General features: G+C 44.9%; 1 pseudogene; it reads right to left on the bottom strand.

Moving 5' to 3' along the window:
- Positions 1,995 to 2,421, bottom strand: Rpl34-ps1 (ribosomal protein L34, pseudogene 1; annotated as a pseudogene).

The raw sequence follows: 6,240 nt of genomic DNA, 5'->3' as shown, positions 1-6,240 counted from the left end.
GAACGTCTAGTACATACGCATCACGTCTCAAGAGTGCCAGACTCCAGAGGTAAAACAGTAAGGAGTCTTCTGAAGGGAAACCACAGGGCATGGTTTGTTTCCTGGTGCAGTAGAGGAGCGAATAAGTTATATTCAGGAAGCACGGCTCAGATTTTTATCAGAACCGATACATGACACCGGCTAAAAGTAAAAACGTGTCCAGCAGAATTCTAAGAATAGACAATACGGAAACTTACACACGGCTGTGTAGCAATGAAACCCAAGAAAGACAAAATAAAAAAGCAATAATAATAATAATGAGAGATAAAGTGCCAGAGGAGCCAGTAGGTGCAAATGGGGACACAGGGCGTAGTCAAGGAAGTTAGACTGTTGGCAGATGTAGACAAGCCACAGAAATAAAAATAGCAGAACTTACTTTCAAGCAAAGGAAAGAAGCACTCAGGGTGTGTGTGTGTGTGTGTGTGTGTGTGTGTGTGTGTGTGTGTGTGTTTGCTCGCGCACGCATGTGTGCATGGGTGTGTGATAAACCCAGGGCTTTGCAAATGTTCAGTGTGTGCTTTAGCACTGGGCTACAAAAACATTTCAAAGCCAGTGAGGATGAAAAAACCGGAGCATCTGGAAGGATTCCCTGGCTCTTGCTCCGGTGGATGGCCCCGCAGCCATGCACAGATGGAAACACTAGCATTAACAATAATCCATTATTGTTACAATAATGGTTACAATAAAGAAGGGCAGGAGAGGAGCATGCTGGAGAGAGTTGGAGAAGGCTAAGGCAGAATATGCTCCTACTTTCGTTGTATACGTGAAACTTTTCATGATAAAGGAAAAATAAACACATGAAAGAGTATCTGCATTATCTACATTAAATGCTGCTAGCTAAAATAAGATCTACAACACTGTTTGGTTACGTTTGCAGTCAATTTTCAGGATTTTACAATCTCTTCTAAACTCCTAGGAGAGCTGTAAATCCCTAAGAGGAGAAACAAGCCAGCAAACAAAGAAAACAGAAAGTAACCATGGACAAACGTTTTCACAGGGGTGAAAACATAGACTGTCCCCAAGTTCTAAGTGGAAGACTTCGGCCAGAAGACAAAGTAACCCACAGGAAGGATACGGGAAGTGATGAAAGCCTTCAACTGAGGGATTAACTGAGCCAATAGAGACATTGGTGTGACAAAGTATCATTGTAGCACATATTGGATCTCATATGCATTTAAAGTACCCGATCAAATGAGTGTCAGTCAAGGTCTTGAATTCTGGAATAAGAAACTGAGTAGAGATACATGCTTACGCAGAAGCGAGGACTGTTCGTTAGGCAAAATCTCACTTCCCAGTCAGGAGACAGGCAGGGAGAGAGTAAGTTTAGATGTCTCTGATACAATAAGTTAGGGCTTTTAAGCTACCTCAGCTTAAGCTTTTGGCTTATTTGTAGAGTGTACACTTTCACCTCCTTTGCATAGGATTTTCTTTTCTGTGCAAAGTCTGTTACAAGTAGTACTTCTGCATTCATTTCATGAATCCCATGGTTCATTAGCATCTTAGATCTACACCGAGGTCTTCATAGTTGGCCTTGGGTGAGTGGGTTTCTGTATTTCTCCTTCCACTTTGCTAACTTGGTTTGTTTTTTTGTTTTGTTTTGTTTTGTTTTGTTTTTGTTTTTCCTTGACACTAATTTTGTAAGGATTTATCCAAAGCTCTCCAGATCTCACACTTAACATTCTCCTCCCTTAACATTAAGGGGTGTAGACTTGATCTTAATAATGACAATTCAAGGGGTTGGGGATTTAGCTCAGTGGTAGAGCGCTTGCCTAGCAAGCGCAAAGCCCTGGGTTCGGTCCCCAGCTCTGAAAAAAAAAATGACAATTCAAGTTGTCAGATTAGTGTCACAGCCAACTGCTGCTGTCCTGTAAGGTGTATGGGTGTGGGCAGGCATTCAGGTTTTGTTAGGTAGAGGATTAGTTGCTCTTTTCTTTTCTTTCTTTCTTTTTTTTTTTTAGACCAAGTCTTGATTTTTATTACTTAAAAAAGCTGCCCATTTATTTTGCTTTCTGACTCTGTGCTTGTGCCTTCAACACTTTCACAACGATTTTCTGCTCCTCGATAAGGAAAGCCCGCTTGATCCTGTCCCGGACACACTGGGCGCACATGGAGCCACCATAGGCCCTGCTGACGTGCTTCTTTGTCTTGGACAATCTCATGAGGACTTTGGGTCTCACAGCACGGACCCCTCGCAGTCTGCCTGGGCACACGCCACATGCGGATTTAGGTGCTTTCCTGACCTTCTTGGTGTAAAGGTAAACGATCCTGTTGCCAGGGGTTCGAGACAGCCTAGTTTTGTTAGAGGCTGTGTTGTAGGAAAGCCTACGACGGTATGTCAAACGCTGGACCATCCTGAGTGCCTCTAAGCACCGTCCCCGGAAGAGGCTAGTTGCTCTTTTCTACCCACCTCTACCCACTCCCTAGCTAGATCCATAGTCACTGGCCCAAGTCACCAACCACCTTATCTTAAGTCCTCTGCTGGATTCTGGAATCCACTTGTAAGTGAAAGACCAGCGGGGTGGGGAAGACCCCCACTCAAATCTTGAGACGATGCAACCCCCAAGAACTCACGAGAAACAGGTCTTGATGTAATGAACAAGAGGTGTATTTGAAAAACCAGAGCTCTGGGGATGACACATATCTCATTCAGGAGACAGAGGAGTCGGCCCCAAGCCCAATTAGGGGAAGGCATTTATAGGGAAAATTACATAGGCAGTTGGCAACAATTACACAAAGCAAAGCAATTTTACTATTTGTTTACATTGGTACACATGATCTAGCTTGGGCTCAGTCCAACTCCAGGCCACCCTGCCTTTGGGGCGAGCTGACCCCAACTCTTTTTCCTCAGGACTGGTAAGTCAGGCCTTATCGAGGCCGGATGGTCTGTGCTGAGCTAGGCCTTATCGAGGCCAGGTGGTCTATGGCTGGACTACTTCCCCATAACATGTGATGTTATTCTTTTGTGAGTTGCACTGGCCCTCACAGCAGGGACAGTGGGGGATAGTTTAAAAACCTTTATTCTTTCATTCCCCACTTCTGTTTGTTACTAGTTCTAATCTTAGAACGCAGAGCTTTTTTTCTTTCGCTTTTTTTCCTAAGGTCTTTTAAAGCATGATATTGTTGGCAAAGCATTAAAATCTGCACAGCACTAACTCTTTCTCTAACAAAAGCTATTAACTTATTTAAAATGCAGGGTCCAAATGTTAAAAGTAACAAGAGAATAATTAAGGGCCCTAATAGTGTGGAAATTAAGGCAGTGAGCCAAGGAGAGTAAGAGAACCAACTTTTAAACCAGCCTTGTTTGGCTTCTCTCTCTCTTTGTCTGGTAGCTAATCTTCTACGTAATTTGGACATGGAGTCCCTAATGACACCAGAGTGATCAACATAGAAGCGACACTCTTCTCTTAGGGCAGCACATAACCCACTCTCTTTAAGAAACAGTAAATCGAGTCCTCTCCTGTTTTGTAGGACCACCTCCGAGAGGGAGGTCAGTGATTCGTCAAACTTAGATATGGATTGTTCGATGGCTCGTAGATCTTCATCTATTGCAGATCTCAATTCATGGAAATATTGAGGGGTCTGTATTAATGCTGCTGTGTCTGTTCCTACACCTGCGGCTACCCCGAGTCCCAATATGACTGCTAGGGTCAAGGAAATGGGTTCCCTGCAGAAGCGCCTCAGATGTTTGTCAAATTCATCTTCAAGAGTGCCTGCAGGGTGATAATAAACCTGAGGGACCAGCGGTACGAGTATACAATAGTCTTTGGTGTCATCAAAGACAGAAGTAGAAATATAAGGGATTAGTCCCGACCCACACGCCTACCAGCGGTACGAGTATACAATAGTCTTTGGTGTCATCAAAGACAGAAGTAGAAATATAAGGGATTAGTCCCGACCCACACGCCTACCATTTATCAAGCGTGGGCACTAAGAATCTATTAGTAGAGGTTTGAGGGCTCTTGAGGATCTCATTACAGAGATGCCTGTATGCAGCTGGTGGACTTCCTAGGCAGGTACCCTTCCCGGAGACCTCTGTAAGGGTTAATCTGTTCTTACTGTTCCGGGCACAGACATCATAGCTTGTGGTGTTATTAAAGGTCCCAGATACCGCAACACCTTTATAATTTGGGGTTCCCAAGGAGAGGCAAAGCCAGCAGGATTCTGTCATATTAGGGTTGGACCCATTTAACACAGTTAATGTCCCTTGTATCAAATTCAGTAATCTTTGTTCAGTGCTCGGGAAGAGTGGGGTTAGAGACAACCTCGAGGGGTGTGACTCTGGGGCATCTGGGGGAGGGAGCCTTTGTTCAGGTAACATTTGATTGGGGCCCAGGGATTGAGCAGGAAGGCTCTCTATTTTTAGTTGTATTGTAAAAGTGGCACTTAAATCTTGTTTCAACAGCCTATCTGGAAAAATCCATCGAAGGCCCCATGCCCTTCCCCTCAACCATTTTGAAATATCTTCAGTCTGTCCTTGAGTGGTAAAAGTAATGTTCAGAGGCAAGCATGTGGGGCTGGAGTCACAGGCCCCTGCACTTCTCTGGCTACACCTCGTTGGAGAAGTATAATTTTTATGTACCACAATCCAATCCTGAGAAGAACTGGGTTTCCAGTAGGCTTCTCCAGTAGTCTCACATCCCCAAGCAGAACAGTATAAACTTTCTAAGCCCCCACAACGCCGGATGGTAGCCTGGTCTCGGACATCTCGGGGGCAAACGTAAAACCCCAGTCTTCCCAAGTGGCCCCTTGCTTCTGGACTTCCGCACCTGAACTTGCCCCCAGGTGAAAATCTCTTTGGGACTTCTAGGGGTATACTCTGAGGATCTGCCAGGAATGTCCCAGGTGTCCAGCCCAGCTACCAATTTACAAAAGTCAGGGGTGAGAGCTGGCCACCATGTGTATGGTGGGGCCACCTTGGAGATGGACCATATTACCTCCCCTGCCTGGGAGGAAACTTGCCAAATCAGTTTCTGGGGGATATGGGGATTATAAGCACTTACAACAGAGACAAGGCTTAAGAGGATTAGCAGTCTTTTCTAACTTCCATTCATTTCTGAGAACATCTGGTGCTGTCTTCAAATGGGAGGCGTGGATCCATGCAGCAATCCCATCTACCTTAACAACAATGAGAGTGATTAACAGTACTAGATCGGGTCCTTTCCAGTGAGGTTCTAAACTCTCAGCCTAGTGTCGCTGGAACAGGACTGCGTCTCCCGCTGGGAACTGGTGAGGCGCCCTGGACTTCCCGTCTTGTAGGCGTCCTTCACTTGGCTCCAAATTCCACTTTGGACTGTTTCTAAAGCCTTTAAATGAGCAAACAGGGTTTTAGGAAAAACCTCAGGGTAGGGGGCCCTGCCCAATTCAGTGAAGCGGGGTGGGGTGGGGCTCCCATACATAATCTCATAAGTTGTTAGGCCAAAAGGGTCAGGAGTGTTCCATATGTGGAACAAAGCAAAAGGAAGGAGGACAGTCCAGTCTCCCACACCGGTCTCTAAGGCCAATTTTGTCAAGGTCTCTTTTAGAGTTCTATTTATCTTTTTTTACCTGTCCTGAACTCTGTAGTCTCTTCGGGGGCATAGGTAAGCCTGAATCTGGAAGGGGCATTTCTTGCTCTGAAGAGAGCAAGAGGGAAGGAGTACCACCCAGTCTGCGCCAGTCTCCGTGGTCAATTTGGTCAGGGTCTCTTTTAAAATTTTATTTATTCTCTCTACCTGTCCTGAACTTTGAGGTCTGTAGATGTAATATAATTTTTAATTGACCTCTAAATATCTGGCTACACCCTGGCTTACCTTGACAACGAAGGCAGGGCCATTGTCTGAGCCAATTACCTTGGGCACTCCAAACAGGGGGAAGATTCCTTCCAGTAACTTCATGATGACTACCAAGGTTGTCTCTTGCTTGGTGGGGAAAGCTTCTACCTATTCCTGAAAAGATATCTATAAACACTAGGAGACATTTGTAACCATATTTTCCTGGTTTTATCTCTGTGAAGTCCACTTCTCAGTAGGATCCAGGCCGTTCCCCATGGAACCTCCTACCACAGTCAACTTTTCTGAAAACAGTTACCTTTTGGCATGGTATACATCAGTGCACTATCTGTTCCACGAGATACTTGAGACCTGTGACATAATATTTAGTTTTTGAAAATGTCTGGATGAGTTTGCTTACCCCTAAGTGAGTCCATTGATGCATTTGTTTTAT

The sequence above is a fragment of the Rattus norvegicus genome, chromosome 17 (genome assembly GCF_036323735.1).
Source record: "Rattus norvegicus strain BN/NHsdMcwi chromosome 17, GRCr8, whole genome shotgun sequence".
Lineage (NCBI taxonomy): Eukaryota > Metazoa > Chordata > Mammalia > Rodentia > Muridae > Rattus > Rattus norvegicus.
Note: the sequence above shows the minus strand (reverse complement) of the source record. Positions and strands in the feature narration are given on the sequence as shown.